Raw genomic sequence first — 19519 nt, 5'->3', positions numbered from 1 at the left:
CAGCTTCCTGATACCTATTACAGCTGGCTGGGAGCTAAAATGATACTAATTACACTGTTCAGCTGAACTCCAGCAAGGTTCCATGAGTCCCAGCATGAAGAGCTCTGCCTGAGCAAAAGCCCTTGTCAGGCTTCTCCCTGCAACCACGTGTGGGCAAGGCCCATGCCAGGAGTACCCAGCCTGGCATGGCCTGCTGCTCCTCCTCTGTCACCAGTGGCACAGGGCAGGAGCAAGGCTGTCCCCATCTGAGCAAAAATTTACTCCTAAATCAGGTTTCCTAAGCATCAAACCTGCCTCTGAGGAACACTTTCCACTCTTGCCAGCCTGACTGCTAGAGATGAAGCAAAGGTTTGGATGACTGCAGCTCATTCCATGTTATCACACCAGTGGGTTGATGTGGAATTGCAATGAAGCATGAGAGGCAGCACACTCAGATATAAGCCAGGCTAACTTTTAGGAATGGTTTCTCCTGTTTCAGGCCCATACCATTTCACCTACCAGGGGTGCAGTGGAATTTTTTAAGAGCAGTCAGAAATAGTGCAAAAAAAGGACATATTATTTGCCTATATCTAAATAATGAAATGAGGCATTTTTCACTTCCATGTTTCAGGATCTCAAAAATAGGAAGGGGAGTTTTATCTTTACAAGGTATGAGAAAGGAATGGATCCCAACATGTACCAACAAAAATAGGAAGGGGAGTTTTATCTTTACTACAAGGTATGAGAAAGGAATGGATTCTGACAAGTACCAACAGTAACACTTTATTCCCTTTCATAACTTAAAACAAGCAGAAAACATTTTACTCCAAAGGATGAGTTCTCTAGAAGGTTTTCAAGTTGTCTGAAAACAGCCATAACTATAACACTGCTCACAGAATGTTTGCTAACTTTATCAAAGATGCTCTCTGTTAAACATTAATTTTTATATAGATTCACTTAACTATCCTATTGTACTTTCAAAGTCAGCTCATTTAACTACTTTACTAGATCAATAAAGAATTTTGGGTATCAACAGCTGCACATATAGTCAAAGAGAAAGAAGTGCTAATTGACTCAAAATGGACAGGGGGAAAAAAAGGAAAATTACATAAAAATGAAACTGCATAATTAGTATTCTAAAAAACAATTGGCATACCAAAAAAAAAAGTTTTATGACCTCTCTTCACCTGAAGAAAGGCCAAGCTTTCCATCTTCTCCCATTTGCAAAGTTTTCCCAATAAAAGCGAAGTCCACCATAGAATGACTGTACCAGCTGACAGCCAGGTTTGTTTTCCTGAATCCCTGCTCTGAAGAGGCAGGCTCCCAGTCAACAGGTTCACAGACCACAGTCACTGGTCACTACTGCCACCACAGAGTACAAACTAAAAACCACCATTACACTGCAAACCCACACTCACAACCTCCAGCAAGGGCTGCAGCAGCCTCTAGGAACATTCCCGCCTTTTTACACACACAGCGCAACACCTGTATCCATTTATCCCCAAGGGGCAACATTCCAAAAGGATAGAAAAATTTAGGTAATAGACATTATGCAATATTTGAGTTGTATTTAAACAAACTCCAGGCTTAGCAATTACTTGCCTTATTTTCCAGGTCTCTTGAAAGTGTGTAGAAGGTGAGCAGGTTCACAGGCAGCCCCCACATTAATCATTCCTCTTTTGACCCCATACCTCAGCTGCACCAGTGCCATGGAGCACCCACAAGCATATGCTCTCAGGGTAAACCCAACCCTACAGCAGCACAGAGCAGCAGAAAAAAAACACTTGAGGAGCAGCTGCTGCAGGGGCAGGCTGAAAAACTAAAATCTGGTCACCTGCACCCAGGCAGTTCCCCATCTCTGAACAGCACACAAGCAGGTGAGGCCCTAGCTTTCACAGTTTGAGATGAAAGAGCCCCAGCACTCCCATGATCCACTCCCAGAAGCTCCAAAATGTCCCCCCAGGAAGGACATATGCCAGCTTTGAACCCCCTACTCACAAGGGCTCACATGTAACTACATAGTTCTGACCAGAGGCATGAGCAGTTTACCTCTCCTCAGCCAAGTGATGCCAGGAGAAATTATCTCTGGATAGAACTGCATGAGGCTCTCTGCTCCTGCCCGTGTCTCTTCCTAGCTCTTCCTCAATTTTTCCAAAAGGCAGAGTAATGAACAGCATTGAGATACACAGGCTTTGGTGCTTCATATATATTAATCAAAAGGACAGCAAAAATGGTAAAAAAAAGATTTCTGGGTCACAGTCCTGACTATGAGATTATAAAATCCCTAGCTATGAAATTAATACTCCAAATGGCTAAAGATTCAGCTTTGAAAGCAAGTATTTAATAATAATTTAGAAGAGGAAGGTTGTGGACAGTTACACCTCAGGGTATTTCCAGAAATGACAAGTATTTTAACATGCAAATTCACAAATTCTGCAGCATACTAAATTTGAATATCTACTGTACATCCTGGCCATACACCATATTGCTAGCAAATACCTCAGTGCAAAATGGTTTTTTTAAGACTACCTATATCCCCAGTTACACATTAGAATGCAGTTTACACAGCAGTAAAAAAAGCATGTTATATATGGCATGTTTTGGAACAGTTACCATATGCTCTGTCAATAATGTATGGATTAATAGGGCCCCGATGCACAATAAAAAGTTGGTCACTCACAGCTCCATGGAAGATTATTCCATTCACCATAACAATTAGCTGATGTTTAGGCTTATGCCACAATTTTTCAGTCACATTTTTATGTTGGTCAGCTCAAACATACAACTGCTGGGGTTCAGGGGTTTTTTAATTGTTCCTATTTCTTTAAAAGTATGATCCTAATTTCATTAATTTGCACTAACATCAAGGAAGCAGGTTCAGACACTAAATCAGAAGATAAATGTTATCTTAATGATTTACTTCTAGATTCCTTTAAGCAACTATAATTTTTTTAAATGTTAGTTTAACCTATTATTGTATCACTGGCAGTAGCAGTAGTTTATACTCTGAGAAACAGTTGAAGAAATAGAGGAAAAATACAGGATGTAAAAAAAGTAATTTGTTTCAGTATGATTACTCCCATTTTGGGGTGTGTTTCTGGGCAGTTCAAAATTAAGACTATTTTCTAAATTTTGGCATGGGGAACAGGCAGCAAAATAGATCTATATAATCATCTGCAGCAGCAACCCATATTGTAACAAGCCAAAGTCTCAGAAGTATTTTATTTTTTTGGTTTCTATTTAGAACAGCGATCTGAAAAGTGAGGTGAATGGCTGGCCACAGAATAAAATGTCATTTACTAGTTACAGCCTAACCTAAGGTATAGGAGGTTCACCTTCCACTCTGTAGCTCTAGAGGCTCCCATACAATCACCAGCATTTGTGCCTGAGCAAAATGCCTTCAAAATAACACAGGAATGCTTCCAAGATAACATTTTCCATTCCCTCTGTACATGCTGTGAATCACCTCACAAACTGCACAACCCTGGAGAGTAAGATCTCCAATGCATTGCTATCTTAGCCCAGGTCTCCTTTGTGGAAATGAGATTGTGCCTAACGAGTTTAGCAACTCACGGGGCAGGCTGAAATGCCACTGGCATCACCGCGGGGTCAGGAGTCTGCCTGCTTTGTACACGGCAGCAGGGGATTTGCATTTCTTCATACAAGTGCTGCTGTTACACCCTTTTTACAGGAATACCAACAACTGCCAGGGATCTGTGACTCCCCAACAGGCAACAGCCCCCTGCAGAAGGTACCTCTGAGGGGTTGTTCCCACGTAGGTTACCCACAATGAGACACAAAGGCTTTGCCAGTATTCCAGTGAACTTGCCGAAGATTTCCTCCTGCCTACGGTGGCAACACACAGCTAAAGGGAGCTGCTTACACTTGGCAAAGCAGAACGATGCCACTTCCACATAAATATGTTGCAGTACCTACAAGTATATAAATACTTCAGAAGGTAAAGTGTACTTTGCTTTGGGTTGGTTTGGTTTAAAATACATACCTGTCTTTTTAATTTGTCTGGTAAGCAGTTTGTGCAGAAAGAAGCATTATACAGTGCAAAAGTATGCTAAAAATCCCATTTGCATTCTAAAGATAAAAATTACCATTAATCACATCTGAAAATGAGAGAGTCTGAAAGCACAAGATATATTTTTGAAGGGAAAAAGTGGTCACAGCTACTAAAACACTTTCAGAAGGGAGGCTTGAAAATGAGAGAGTCTGAAAGCACAAGATATATTTTTGAAGGGAAAAAGTGGTCACACTAAAACACTTTCAGAAGACAAACTTTTCCTTCCTGTCCCAAAAAATAAAATGCCTTTAACTAGTTTGCATACAGCTATATAGCTAAACAGCTAAAATTATTCAATCAATAAAAATTAAACTGGTGCAACCTATACTACCCGCACAAAGCCAAAAAGGTACTCAGCATACTGCACTGAGAAGAAATTTTAGAAAGCAATGTACCTATCAGTAGTACAACCAGCTACAACTACAACTTACCAAATTATCTATATAATAACAACTGCCAAAAGCCACTAAGAGATTTATCAACAGTGGGGCACATCCACATCAGCAGTGCACTGCAGAGAGCGACAGAACAGAAACATTCCTGATCCTACCACAGGCTTGGCTTGGCCTCTTCCGCTTGCAAAGTATCATCGACTTTCACCAGTCTACATCTTTATTTTGCATCCTCTTCGAGGGACATTGTGAACAGAAAGAGGACACAGTCCTTGGGCTCCATCATGTAGGTACGCTGAAACTTATACATGAGGGGTTTTTTCTGTGTTCTCACCACACTAACTACAAAAATCAAGCAAGACATAACAAATTGATAGTAAGGGATTGTGCACACACTCATGTGCACACAGATGTGGGAGAGCAAGCTTGCCAGTTTACAAAAAAGGGACTGTCAGCACTATTTTATGTTTAGAAAAGAAAGGCCTCTCTTTAATAAAGTAACCTGTTGCCATATTTCAACTTTACAGAGGATAACTTACATTGCATCTCAAGCAAGTTTGAGACTGGCCACCAAAGAGTATACATGCCCATATGCCTTTTCTTGAGCCCACATCCACTCATGTATTTGTACAAGTGAATCCAGAACACTTCGTAGCCCCATACTCTTAACCTTGTTTCAAATAGTCTTCATCAAACTCTAAGCAGGGGAGGAAGGGGGAAGACAGAAATGGCAAAGGCATCTCTTTGCTTCCAACTTTCCCTGCAGAGATATTAGCAAAACAGGATATAAAATGTCTAATCCTGAAAGGTAATTTTGTCACAGTTTTCACAAGGGCTTTTTTTTTTCAACGTATATGAAAGGCTTTATAACTTTTCTGTCTTTATCTGATCAAAATGCTATCCTTCCTCTTGCAGCCCTGGCATTCTTTGTGGTGAACTGTTTCAGTATCAATATTAATATTCAAATGTCAAGTTTGTCACACTACATTTCCTGTATTATTTAAAGCATTCGGAACAATTATTATCTATGAAATATGAAACAGTAAATTTTTGCTATCTGCTTAAAATTTCAGCAGCCCTATCTAGGACAGAAGAGCACTTATATTAGTCACGTGGCATTTTACTTAGAAATGTAGCATTCAGCTTTTCTAGCAGTACTTCTGCATTTCCCCAAATTGTCTCTTGCTGTTTCTAGCAAAGCTACACATTTGTTCTTTTTCTGGAGTACAAGTGAGCCCTGAATGTCAATCAAATGTATAGTATTTAGAATTTCAGATATATATTCCCTAACTGATAGTGACTTTCACATATAGTGAACCCTTGAGCTTTGTGGGGTTTGGGGGGCTTTTTTTTAATATTCATAAAATAGTATTTCTGTCTTTCATCATTTCTACTGCTCTTAAAAAGAAATTTACTCCTTTTTTTCCTGTTTCAGTACTTAGTTGAATCTCTTTCTTTTGTAGTTACCTAGACTATGGTCACGCATCTTTGGCTATAAGGGGTATTTTTACTGCAACATGTAGGTGTATTCAAAAGCAACATATTTTAGAGCTGCACAGCTGATAATGCACTGAACTGTCACTCCTTTCTACCAAGTTGCCAGAGTTCTGGAGAAACTTTCATATAATAGCACCAACTTAAAATAATGAACGCATAATAATCCACATACAGAAAGGTGCATGAAAATTAGATACATTTTTCTCCTTGTCAAAGAACAGCTTCACGAAGAAAGAATAAAAACCACACTAAGCCTTCCATTAACAGGGAACACTTTAGGCTATAGATCAAAATGAAATATCTCAACTAGCTTAACGAAAGCTTTATTTTCAGTGTACAGCTTGATGATGCCATAAAGAACTTTGGTACCATTGCACAAGTCAGTCATTTCCTCCATTCTCCCCTCCAAAAGTGGAGGGTGATTGCAGAACATGCATGCTTCTTTCAGTATTAATTCACTCCAAATTTGAGCCAAAGGGGTCTGATCCTAACACTCCAAAAGTCAACAGGAGGAACGCCAGTGGGAATGGGGCCTAAGACAACATTTCTACAGCAGTCAACAACACTGAGTTATATAAATACTTCCTAATATATCAATACTGACTGGTCATCAACATTTCCATTACAATCTTTGTACTTGGAGATGGCTGTATGTTGGATGCTGTCCATACTTCTCTCCAGCCAGCTGAAATGAATTGGTTTTGAGTGATACAAGGCACTCCCTCTCCTCTGGACACCTGCAGACAACTAACAGAACCATCATTTTTCACAGAAATCAAGAGCATCTTACCGTCCTAGGCTGAATTCCTGTTTACCCGCTTAGATACAATGTAATTTTGCAGGGCCATAAAAGGAAGCTTTGGTTTTGTTTCAGGAAATCAAGTGCTACCAGATTTTTCATGTAGTATGTCATGATGTCAAATAATCAGGGCTAGAAATACAACAATTAGGTGTGAACAACAGCTTCTGAATATGTGCCCTGCAATTCTTCTTCACTTTGTTTACAGTGCATTGAGAATTATAAGCTTAGTAATAAACAGCAAAATCTAGTCTACCAAAACAAGGAACCTGTCATAAATGCTCTTGAAAAAAATACCGGGGTATTACCAGCATCACAAGCAGTATTCTTCCCACTCCTATCAAAAAAAGCCATGCTTGAATTTTATCTTCTTGTACTCAGAAGAATGGCTGTTTGTCTACAGAGCCTCAGCACTATTATAACTGAACTCATTATTTTAAAGTGTTTGGAGCACCTTGGGCATGACAGAAGACACAAAAAACCCAAGTTCTGTTGGACAATATGAAACTCATACTAATGTTAATTAATTCACATTCACAAGATATGCTGAAGCTGTTCCAAAAAAGCATTATGGCATATTTTGAGTACAAATCCTAGGAGCAAAACACAAAACTTGGCTTAGTTTAACCAACTTACCAACACAACTTCATGAATCTTTCTAAAATGAACCCAAGTCTCTTCTCTCCTTCTTGCTCTTGGAAAGATGCTAATATTAGGCCTACCAAACTGCACTGATCAAGAATCAGCTCTAGAAGTAATTCTTATCTCTAAAGAAATCAATTACTAAGGGGACTGATTTTTATGAGCGATGTGGGTAAAATGTGAGTGCAACTGCTTCATGCATTAGTTGAGAGGTTTAGCTGAAGGAATGGGCATACATGTTACCCTTAGTTTTTATAGTGAAACTTGTTTCCTTGTTTTATAGGAAACTAGTGTTCCTTCACTTGCCCTTCCAATACTTCTCTGTATATACTCATTCATCTTGAAGCCTTCCCTGGAGCAGAAACTGAATGATGGCAATGGACAGGTATTTGCAAAGTAGTCCTATCACTGCCCTCCTGAAACTCAACAACTTCACCATGTAAGATACAAACCTGCTGAGGACTTGCTGTGAGACTGCAGAGCACTCTGCTCTGCAGAACCTGGGCCAGAAACAGCATAATGGACACCAGTAACACAGCACTAATCAGGTGAAGTGGGGTGAGCTCTGTGTGGAGGCTTATAGCACGCTCTTTCTTCACAGCCGAGGTGTTTCAGTGGTTTTTTCTAAGGTGCAAACACGCACAGTTTATACATTTATGTTGACAGGTTAGCAGCTTTGCTCTCAGTAGTAACCACAATTTCTTTTGAAGTTTTTAGCTGAAGTTAAGAGATGACCCAGGTCAGTACTCACACATCACACACCACAGCTTTCCTCAAACACGAGAAGAAAAACCCAGCAACGAAAAGCCCAGCTACAGAGTAAACACCACTTACACACACCACAAAAGCTCTTATTTTCCATACCCATCCAAGACCACAGATTGTCCTAAGAGTGAATACTGGCTCCCCACAAAGGACCTCTGAGCCTATCCGAGCGTCTCAGCTCCCTGCCAACCTGCCGGCTCCCAACAACAGGGCATTGCAATTGCACATAACAGAACTGCCCTCAGCCAGCTACAGCATGCACTCAGCAGCTTCTTTTCATTCCATACCTTCTTGTAAGGCCTTTGTAAAACACACACACACAATCTTTACTAGTATGGAGGGAAATCAGTGGCTACAACTGCGAAGCGCCGTGTTGCTAGCCAGAGACGAAGAGCACACAATCCGATGCTGAATGACTGCCAGCAAAGAGGAGTCCCAGCTTAAGGCCTCAAAAGCACTTGGAAAGCTGTTGCCTGGCTGATTACGTCCTCATGAAAGGGTAAGGCTCCAGAGCAGTGTGCACAGCAGATTAGAGGCAGGGCTCCCGGCAGGAGCTGCAGAGCTGAGCTGCCACACGTACTCTGCCAGTGCACCCTGGTGCGTACTCGCACGGCAACGCGCCTCCGAGGGACAGCAACACCCGGGAGTGAGCGGTCAGGCTGCAGTCCCCGGGCAGCCACCAGAAACACCTGCTCAGCTCCCTCTGAAATGAACTGGTCCTTGAGAAAATTTAAACATCAAGTGAGGGATGTGGTAAAACTCCAATCAAAACAAAAAAAATTAGTAAGGGCAGTGTCTCTGAAAAAAGGGACAATTTGGCATTTGCAGTGTGTACAAGATGTCTTCATACACTTTCCTGATTCCTTGCCAGTAACTATTCAAAAAAGACCACTTAACAAGCAAACAGGTCTTCAGTACAACAAATAATAAAAAAGAGAGCAAAGCTTGTGCTATTTAAATATCATGAAACATTCTGCTAATCATGCACAGATGGAAGTACAGACGCTTCTGCCAGACGCCTTGTTCAGAAACTTTGCTCTATTTTTAATTATTTGATGCACAGAGGACCTGTTTGCTGATTAAAAGGGCACTGCCTTTAAAAGCACTCCATCAGTATGGAGTCTAGCGTTGTTTTTAAAAGAGGACTTTAGAAGTAGTAACTCATACCTCCAAGCTCCCTGCACCAGTTTTTATAATCTTGTAACCATGAGGTTGAGGGTTTTTTCAGATGTTTTTCTCACTTCGAGAAACTGCCTACCTACAGGAAAAGTGAAACTAACTATGCTCAAGCTATTGTTAAATTCACTGACTAAATCAATTTGGAAAATGTGTATTTTCCTCTAATATTCCTTAGTCTGTATCTTTTTGTTGTTACTTATAAGAAGAAGGGTTATCAATTTCCAGACAGAAATTATTTTTGATGGTTTTCTGTTCAGTCAAAAGCCTCCTTTTTGAGAAAACATACCAACTCCAGAATTATCAACCAAAATAATTTTTAAATTGTCTGGGTTTTTTAAAATCTACTATAACCAAAATACCATCCAATAATCAGTTCATAGCAAAAGCATGCTGACACACACACACAAAAAAAATTAAAAACCCTCTTACATATTTCCACTTCACACCTTAAGTGAGCTTCACTCATTCGGTGCGTGCTTCATTCTTGTACTTCTCCATAGCAGTCCAGGAATTTTTCCTTCTCTGAAGAGCCTCACTCAAAATGCACACTGTGTCACTTTTATTTTCTTTTTCTGAATGAAGTGCTTTTCAGAAATTCTTTTTTGATTAACCTTACATTTCACAACCTATTACTATAGAACTTTATCACTGGAGCAGAGTCACAATACGAGAAGTGATGATAAAGAAGCGCAAAGGAAAGTGCTCAAGCTGCTGCTTTTGACCCATCAGTATGACACATGAAAATGGTACTACATTTTTTAAAATTTACATTAACAATTTGAATTATTGCTATTAATACAGTAAAAGAATCCTTTGATTACAAGATCACGCTTTTTCTGAATGAAGTGCTTTTCAGAAATTCTTTTTTAATTAACCTTACATTTCACAACCTATTACTATAGAACTTTATCACTGGAGCAGAGTCACAATATGAGAAGAAGTGATGATAAAGAAGCGCAAAGGAAAGTGCTCAAGCTGCTGCTTTTGACCCATCAGTATGACACATGAAATGGTACTACATTTTTTAAAATTCACATTAACAATTTTAATTATTGCTATTAATACTAAAAGAATCCTTTGATTAGAAGATCACATGATATGATAATAAAGTAATAGGTTCTCCATTATTTTATGAGCAAATGACCCAGCCTCATGCTTAGGTGCAGAGAAAATAACTGAGTTTTGGTTTTGTGGTTTTTCATTGTTTATGTTTTTTTAACAATGCCAGCATGTAACATTTTACAAAGAAGTATATGCTTCTGATTTGTTAGAGATCAGCTGACAAGCCTAAAAAGCAAGATGTCTGCTGAAGAGACACTGCAGCTGGAAACCAGGGAAGACTGGCAGGGGCACACAGACTGAAAATCCAATGTTCAGCCAGAGAAACAGGCACCCTCAGAGAAGCTTCAGAGACAAAATAATGATCTTTTCCCAAGAGGAGAAGCGGAAGGCTGCATGGAGAGAAAGGCTTGTCCAGGCAGATCATTGGGGTTGCAAAGCTCAGAATCCAGCTATGACTAAACTAGGAAGGAAGAGAGGTAGATTAAACAACATTTAAATTTGCATTTCTGCAGAAAACTACCGAGGTATTGAAACACTCTAAGCAGAAGGACATTTTAGATACATAGAAACACACACACAATTCAAAGGGAAGAAAGGGTCTACACAAAATCTAAGTATTGTGCTGGTAACAAACTCAGTGAGGGAGCCTTGTACAAGTAGGTCAGATATGCAGCAGTAAGAACTGCTAGAACTGCTGAGCACAGAAGAATCTTGGTAGAGAAGGCAGTGAGGAGAAAAACTAATTGGCCAGCAACAAGAGAAAGTCTGGAAATGGTTAAAATAGGGCAGAAGGATAAAAAGGCAAAACACTGTTTGGGCTAGATTAGTCTTATTCACCAACACATCCACCTGAAGCACAGGAAGAAGACTGATGACATTTGACTGAGCAACAACTTTCAGTCCCTCTCCACTTGAAGGAAAAGCCAAGTGACTGCTCTACTCCCACCAAACAAAGAGTGTCTGATCAGCAGTGCTGACCTGTCTGCGTCAGCTCTGAGCCCAGAGGCTCAGACACACGCCAAAGGCCCCAGACTCTATCACACCACATTTACACCCACATGGCTCCATTGAAACCACCCAAGTAAGTAACAGAGGTGGGAACATGACCCCTTATTTCACCACAGCATTTGGCTGAGCACCTCGGTGCATTGCACAACACACACCCTTCATGTTAAATAAAGGCAGCATAAAACCACTGGTTGCTGCAGCCTAGGTTGCACAGCACTGCTGGTTTCATAAAGACACCCTGGCTGAGCTGTATAAACAGCACCAAACACTGCAGCCAGCCAGCTGACAGCTCAGATGAACACACTTCATAGCAGAGCTGCACACATAGCAGAAGTGTGTCTTAGTTTGCATTTCTCCCATTCCATACAGCCAACATGACATTCACCAAGTTTGACTTCTTAGGAAACAGGGTTGTACTAGATTGCTGATGTTTAATGTATTTCAGATGCTTACCTTCTACCCACCTCAATTTTCCTTAGGGCTGTTTCTCACTGTATGCCAACAGATAACATCTGGACAGTAACCTCATGTAACAAATGACATAATTTCACTGAGGAATTGCTTTAATTTGCTCAGTCACTACACACTGTATTCCCTCTGAGTCTGCCACTGAGGTGCAATCAAAATAAACCAGTGGGGACAAACAAATGGCAGGATGCATCCATGCTGGTTGTGTCACTCTCACACCTGAAGACCACACAACAAGAATGACTTACTTTGTCATCTTGTGCAAATATGGAGCAAAATGCAGACTTTTACTCCTTCAGTTCTTCCAGTATTGCAGTATCACATCTGTTTTATGACACTTTCTAATGCATTTGTGAGCTATCCAAACACCATATAGTATAATTCTAAACTACAGATTATTGTACTGTAAGCTCCACCATCATCCTCTTTCCCTGTAAAACAGGACACATGTGTTACACACTCATATGTCACTTACCTCCCCCCACTTTAATTAATCAACTGTCAAGTTCACAAATGAAGTCAAATGTGATTTCCAAGACTGTCATTAACAACAAAAATATCAGGCCAGATTGCAGCAGAAATCCAAGAAAGCTTAGCAAGAGTGGCAAGAAGGAAACGTGAAACTCAACCCTGATTTAAAGAGGAAGCAGACAAGTCCTAAACAGAGAGGTGCAGCAGCTTCTCAGTTCTGCAAACAAAGACATGCAAACACAAATCGTGTGACCAGACCAACCAGGTCATCCTTGGCTAGTCCACCAGCAAGTGTTACTTACAGAAGAGTGATGTTAACAGAATAGGTGTGGGAAAAAGGAAAAGACAATCCAGAGGAAAGAAACGGTATCTAGGATGTATCAGGCTCTCCTTATAATAAAGTAGAGGGAATGCACCATTTTATTTGGTGCCAGGGAGAGAACAGAAGTGGTCAGCAGGGAAACCTCCACCTTATGTTAGTGAGTTGGGTTTTCTTTGTTTTCAACCTGAGGCCAGATTTTAATGCATTAGCATATAATTAAACTCTTGTGTTAACTGAAAATCATGGTCACAATATTCATATGTTAATGTTTTACTTGCATAACTATTGATAGAAATAGTATTGGCATGTATCCCATGTGTCTGAGGCCAAACACTTTAAAGTTCAATCTCAGACACCTCTGAAGCAGGCAGATGAAAATCTGTCTAAATCAACATCTAATAACTCTTTGGCTGCCTCTGGAAAATAAATATGATACCACGGCTCAGGATGCAGGTCCATCCACAAAAGCTGTAATGGTTTGTAGAAGGATTTATCAAGGGACAAGTCCTGTCAGTGTAAGCAAACCTTTCATATCACAGGTGAGGCATCCTAAGAAAGCCATAGTTACAAGCATTTCTATTTTCAGCAATGCCTATATAGCACTACCTGAGACACCTTGAGTCATTAAAATATTAAACAGAATGAAAAACAGGTTTTAAAAAATTGCAAAGCGGTTCAATGACTTCTGTGAGGTTTTGACTCCTTGTGTTATTATGTTATTTAAAATGTTTATTCACTGCATTTTATAAAATCTCAAATTGTATTTCTTTTTTCTTCTTTTTTCTTTGCTTCTAAAACATGATATATTTTTTTAAAAATCCAAAAAGGAAAATGGGGCTTATTGTTGTATTAATTTTTTTAAATAATCTCCCAAGCTACTTTCTATCTGTCTGTATATTTGCTGTAATTGTGTTCATATTTGCATTCTGTACTTCAAGCCATCTTTGATCAACTTGATTAATATTCCTTTCAAAAGATTTTATAGCTGGTGTACTTCATGAACACAATTAAAGTAGATTAATCTGTTCTGAATTATATGTTTCATAAAACTACCGCTCCTCTGATTAATTTTACAAAAACACATGTAACTATGTACAAATGAGTTTTTTCTCATTGATAAAACAATCCTGTTACACAGCTTCCAGTACTGGGCAAGAGATATCATTGTGAATATCTAATAAATCAGCAAGCTTGATGATGCAATGTCATGTAAGCTAATACAAAAATACTGTATTTTTATTTAGTAAAGGAAAAATAGCCCAATTCTCAGCTTATAGCACTGGCTCAGCCTCAATGGAAATCTTCAGGTATCAGTGTCAGTATAATAATGCCACCATCTACTCAACGTGACTGTAGATGATCCACAAACCTTTCTCCACTGAAAACCAGTAAAAAAAATAATTTATTCAAATTCAATAGCATGGTTGAATTTCAGAGACACTGGGACTGAACAGGACCCATCTGACTCCTGATCTGCAAGAGAAACTCACTTTGACCTTACCATGACTGTCATGAGCAGGCTGATGTCATTTCACCCCATAAATCCCCTCGCCTGGTGCTGTAGCTAAGCACCACTGAACTTAGGTACCCTCTAGAAACACTGTGATGCTGTAATTAGCAGTGAGACTTCTAATACATTCCCCAGCCAGGAACAAGGGTTGCTGTGGCCACTGGAGTAAAAGAATGTGAAAAGGAAGCGGAGAAGAATGAATAAGACAGGTAACAGCACAGAAAACACAGTAAAAAACTAACTAAAGTATCTCACATTAAAAGAACACAATAACCACCAGGAGTCAGCTAAATTGCCAAATAGGTATTACAATAAACAGTGGGGTGGTTTTTTTAAAAATTCTATTAAATTGATTATTTCAGTGGAGAAGATCAGTGATACATAGAAGATATATCTCTGACATAAGCTTCTGCTTCTGAGCATCTAAATTACATTAGGTTTGGTGCTTGGGTTTTGGGGGTTTTTTTGAGAAATTAAGTATTTAAACATTCTGCTTGCAGTGCAACAGCAATGTAAACCCTTCCTTTATTTTTTAGCAGATGCTGTGCATCACTCACATTCAACTTATCCATTAACTGTGAACTGTTCATGTATCTTAGTGTGGTTTCAATGCTCCTATGGCAAAGCTAAACAGCATTTCAGAAACAATGATATCCCCAGGCCCACACTGTAGTTTCTGAAGCACAGATTAAGCACGGTATTCTGTTCAACAAGCTCATCACTGTTAAGTAACTCATCAGAAAATAAAGAGGGAATTATCAAATGGGAATTGCCAAGTAATTAGTTCTCTGAAGCAGATGACATACAACTGTTAAAGGGAGGGGCTTCTCTGCTAGTCATATGTCAAAGTAGAGCCTCCTAATCTGTAAATAAAAATTCAGTACATATGATTAGTGTGATGGGTTTTTAACTGCTAGTGGTACATGGAGAATAAAGTTACAACTTCTTCTATTGTAATAACCTACTAGGATTTTTTCCCCTTGAATATATTGAATTTTCAAACCATTCTGGATCTACTTGCTGTCAGACTACCTTGGGAAAGCTATGAATACAGCACAGTACCAAGCAGCAAACGTGTTCAGGGGCTACGGAAGAGGAGAAATGCATTTATTATTATATATGCTTGAAAATATCACTTTCTAGTCAGCTGCTACACATGCCATTGAAAAGAACCACACCAATGAGAATATACTCAGTAGCACAAAATTTACGAGCACAGTAAAGGAGGATTAAGCCTGCTTTTTGTAATTATCCTTCTCCATTAAAGTCTGACTTTCTTTCAAGTACCTGGCCTCACAGAAATGTTAGCTGTACAAAACTACAAAGGCCTTCACACGTGGGTACCTGACAAGAAAAATGTGGTAACGGTCACAACCACACTCCAATACAAGTGAGGAACACTTTGACATTTGTACTCTTTATAGAACAAGGAGTGACTCAATAAATCCTGAAGTCAGGTTTACAGCTAGTTCCAAAATAAGTAACTGATGAGAAAATAAAGAGGCAATTATCAAATTTAGGGTTTGCCACTATCACAGTGTCTCAACATGAGAAACCCCTCAGCCAACACGTTTAAATCCAGATGCTGCCACCTGGGCTAATTTCAGACCAAAATTATACCCCTATTAATGAGGGCTAACTTTCTTTCAAAAGCACAGCCCTGATTTCAAGGCAAGGCAAATCCCACCAGCACATCCCCGCCCAACACACATAGCCAAGGAGGGCACAGACAGATGCTCAGGCTTGCACACAACTCACCAAAATTATACCCCTAGTAATGAGGGCTAACTTTCTTTCAAAAGCACAGCCCTGATTTCAAGGCAAGGCAAACCCCACCAGCACATCCCCACCCAAAACACACAGCCAAGGGAGAGGGCAGCAGGAGGGCACACACAGATGCTCAGGCTTGCACACAACTGCACATCACATCCAGACACCTCACCACTTCTCGCCCCCAGCACATGGAGCTTCTCCATCTACTCCCATAACATCCAAAAGCCCTCACTTCTAAAAGAATGCTAACAAGTTGCAGAGTATGGAACAGCAAATCTCATTCCATTTGCAAATACACCTTTTAAAAACACCAAGTTGGAAGGCGAATCAAACCTCGGAGAGTGCCTTATATCACAATATGAATGTCAGCCTTGTGTTTTTATGTAGGCATACCACTACACCCCATACCATTTACACTTCAGACCATGTTATGAAACTTTGTATCAGTCAGACAGCAGGCCTTCAGTATCTGCAGTAGGAAGAAAAGGGGAAAACCCTGCTGAAAGGTTATGGCTGAGGTGAGGGGACTACAAAGCCTCATTTTTAAGACATCTTCACATCATTTAATTTCAGTTGCTCACACATAAACAATTAAAAAAAATAAAATTATTCCTAATTACTATCCAGCTATACCTAGTTCACAGCTGCATTTCACTTGTGCTGTTAACTCATTAGCAATCTCCATTCCCTATCTTCTTTTAGCCCTACAGATATTGCAGACCTTCATAAACAGCATGAGGGAAGAAATAAAACCAACTATGACAAAAGGACCCTGATATGAAAAGCAAAAAGCCACCACTGCACACAGTGATATAGAGACAGATTAGTTCTTTTTATGTTCACTATTAAGTATTTTAAAAGGGCAGACTGTTGCCTGTTTACAGAGGGAGGTAGCCAGCAGTCTGCATAAAACAGATATTACGTCTTATGTAAAAAATAAGCTATATTAGGTAACATACAGACATACTTACTGAAAATTCAGCCAAAAAAAAATTTCTTACAAATGGGCTGCAGCTGTAAATTCATCCCAGTACTATGATCAATAAATATGAAGTGACTTGACAACAGAGGATTAAAAAGAACTTTTTAATTGTTAAAATGTCCAGTATCTCATGTAAAATCCTCTCAAGACAACTGTATAAAAGAAAGTATTGAGTCATTTGCCTACGTGGAAGGAGGCAGTGCATGCTCTGAACAAATAACAATAACTCTATGTTTTGGAGAGCAGGCTAAAATTAACTAAAAATAAAAAAGAAAGGAAAGCTGTATTTATTTATTTATTTATTTTTGTTTTACTTTTACTAATACCCATGTCCTTATCCAGGCAAGATGCTTAGCTGGCTCTGCAGGAAATGCTGCTCGAATTAGAAGGGTAAGCACACCTGGGGAGCTGACACACAATGAAGATGCTACCCACTGAAGCCACACAATTCCTCACGCGAGTGAAGCCATGAACAGGCAGGGACATTAGGCCTCAAGTATGGCTTCTGAGATGCATTTTGGATGCCTTCAAAATGTCCCATGTTCTGTCCCTCTGACAGACTCATAACCCAGGTCTGCCTAAAATGGAGCAGGGCAGTTGCCACCTTCACCCCAAAACAAACGCAAAAGCCAGGAAGATGATGAGTGTGAGTATGAAATGCTCTATCTGTGGCTGCTCCCTGCACAGTGCCAGGTCATGTTTCTTTCACATGTTATTACGGTGAGCTCCTGCCTTTTTCCTCCAGTAACAGAGAGAAGTTTGTAAGCAGGCAATGTCTATCCCAGTAACTTTTATTTCACTTATTTAGTTATACAGTGGGCCTGATTTTGATTGTTCCATAGAAAAAAAAATTAGAATTAATGAGTTAAACCAAATCTAACCTAAGGTCCACAAACACAATACTAAACTTCAAGCTGAGCTGGTATAGGAAAAACAGCATTTTAGTACTATACTCCTATCATGCCTTTGCATCAGACTTAACTAGGTTACATTTTTAATCTAAAATGTTTATTTAACATTGAATATACTGACTCTCATGTAATTGCAGAAAATACCAGATGCTAAAATATCCAAGGTGACTTAGCAATACATTGTGGGTAACACAATCTGATTATTCATAGGACTTGACTAATGCCCTATAAACAACCACTTCTTCTAATCAAAAGATATAAGTTTTTCCAGCAGTAATCACTTCTTTAAATAAATGCATTTCTCTACAACCCAAGTTAATCTTAAAAAATACAAAATTAAATGCTTTGTGTAACTGATAACATCATAACAAAAAACTTTCTTCTATTTGATGTCCCAAGTCAATGGGTGCTACCAATTCCGTTTTCTTCCAAAGTGGAAAGACAAATTGTGCCAGCACATGGGCACTTTGTGTGGTTTTTTACTCTCAAGAAACTCTTATTGCTCTGAAGTTACAGTGGTTACCACTCACCCCCACCATTCAAGCTCATTTGGAAATTTTAACAGGCCTGTCCTTGCATGTAACTACTTGCCTGCACCCCAACACTTGCCCAGGCAACTTCCCTCTAAAACACAGCACCCTTGCCCACAGTCACAATAAAATGTAAATGATGTTTTAAATTTATTTTAAAATAAATTGCACTTTTCTATGACACTGCGCACTTTTCTATGACATGCCATATACTTTAAGAAGTTATTCTGCAATGGAGGCTTTCTGATCAGCCCTGCATAAATAAGAATGCTATTGTAATTAAGCTTTCAGATTATAAATTTAAAAAAGAAACCCATTGGTTTTCTGCAAGCAATCACTATATTTCATTTTCTTTTATTCAAAGACACAGGCAATTTTATTATGACCCTTTATCTTTTTTTTTCTTAAAGCATTAGCAGCATTGCCAATCCCAAGCACTTAAAAATCATAGAATAGGTCCAAAAAACCAGGCTGGCTTAATGACAATCAGATTAAAGAAATAAAATAAAAATTTATGTTCTTTTTATTGGCAGTATGATTGTTGAGTCTTGGGACTTGGTCTTTTCAAGTTATTTTCCACAACCATATGGGAAGGAGAGAGAGAGGAAAGGGACAGCAGCAGACTGATACATGTGCACTTTTACATCTTGTCTGCCAACAGCATTTCAGGGAGGAAAATCAGAAGAACTGAAAGCATTCCTCAAAATAGAGCAAAAGACACACAGATACATTGTAGTAACTAATTATCCTGGGAACTATTCTAATGCTGGACAAAGTTTAATGCATAGAAAAAACTCAAGACAGTGGAAAAGCCAAGTAGGTGACAAGCAACAGAAATCCTGAAAATTATCTTAAAAGTGAAGGAAGGATTTATTCAATTTTACACATGGCATTTTATAACAAGAATCAAAGTCTGCCAACTTTTCCATTCATACTAACATCTTCCAGTAACTGAATACACTCTGACCTCAGGTGAGCATAAAACCACCCATCTGGAACCCACCTGTTCTGCAAGTCATAGAACTGAGTCACCAGAGTTAAAGAGTTAAAGGAATTTTCCTGAGCAGAGTTTCTCAAGGACCTCTACTGCCAAGCAAGGGAAGTACAAACCTATCACAGGCAGGTAATTGCACAGACACCAGGAAGGTGTGCATTTT

The 19519-nt window shown here is 39.3% G+C and overlaps 1 protein-coding gene across 7 annotated transcripts in view; it reads right to left on the bottom strand.

The window, feature by feature from the left end:
• The window catches only part of ATXN1 (ataxin 1), a 363809-nt gene that overhangs the window by 196782 nt on the left and 147508 nt on the right, over positions 1 to 19519 (bottom strand). The gene's annotated exons all lie outside the window — the stretch shown is intronic.

The sequence above is a fragment of the Passer montanus genome, unplaced genomic scaffold (genome assembly GCF_014805655.1).
Source record: "Passer montanus isolate IOZ18808 unplaced genomic scaffold, ASM1480565v1 scaffold26, whole genome shotgun sequence".
Taxonomy (NCBI): Eukaryota; Metazoa; Chordata; class Aves; order Passeriformes; family Passeridae; genus Passer; species Passer montanus.
Note: the sequence above shows the minus strand (reverse complement) of the source record. Positions and strands in the feature narration are given on the sequence as shown.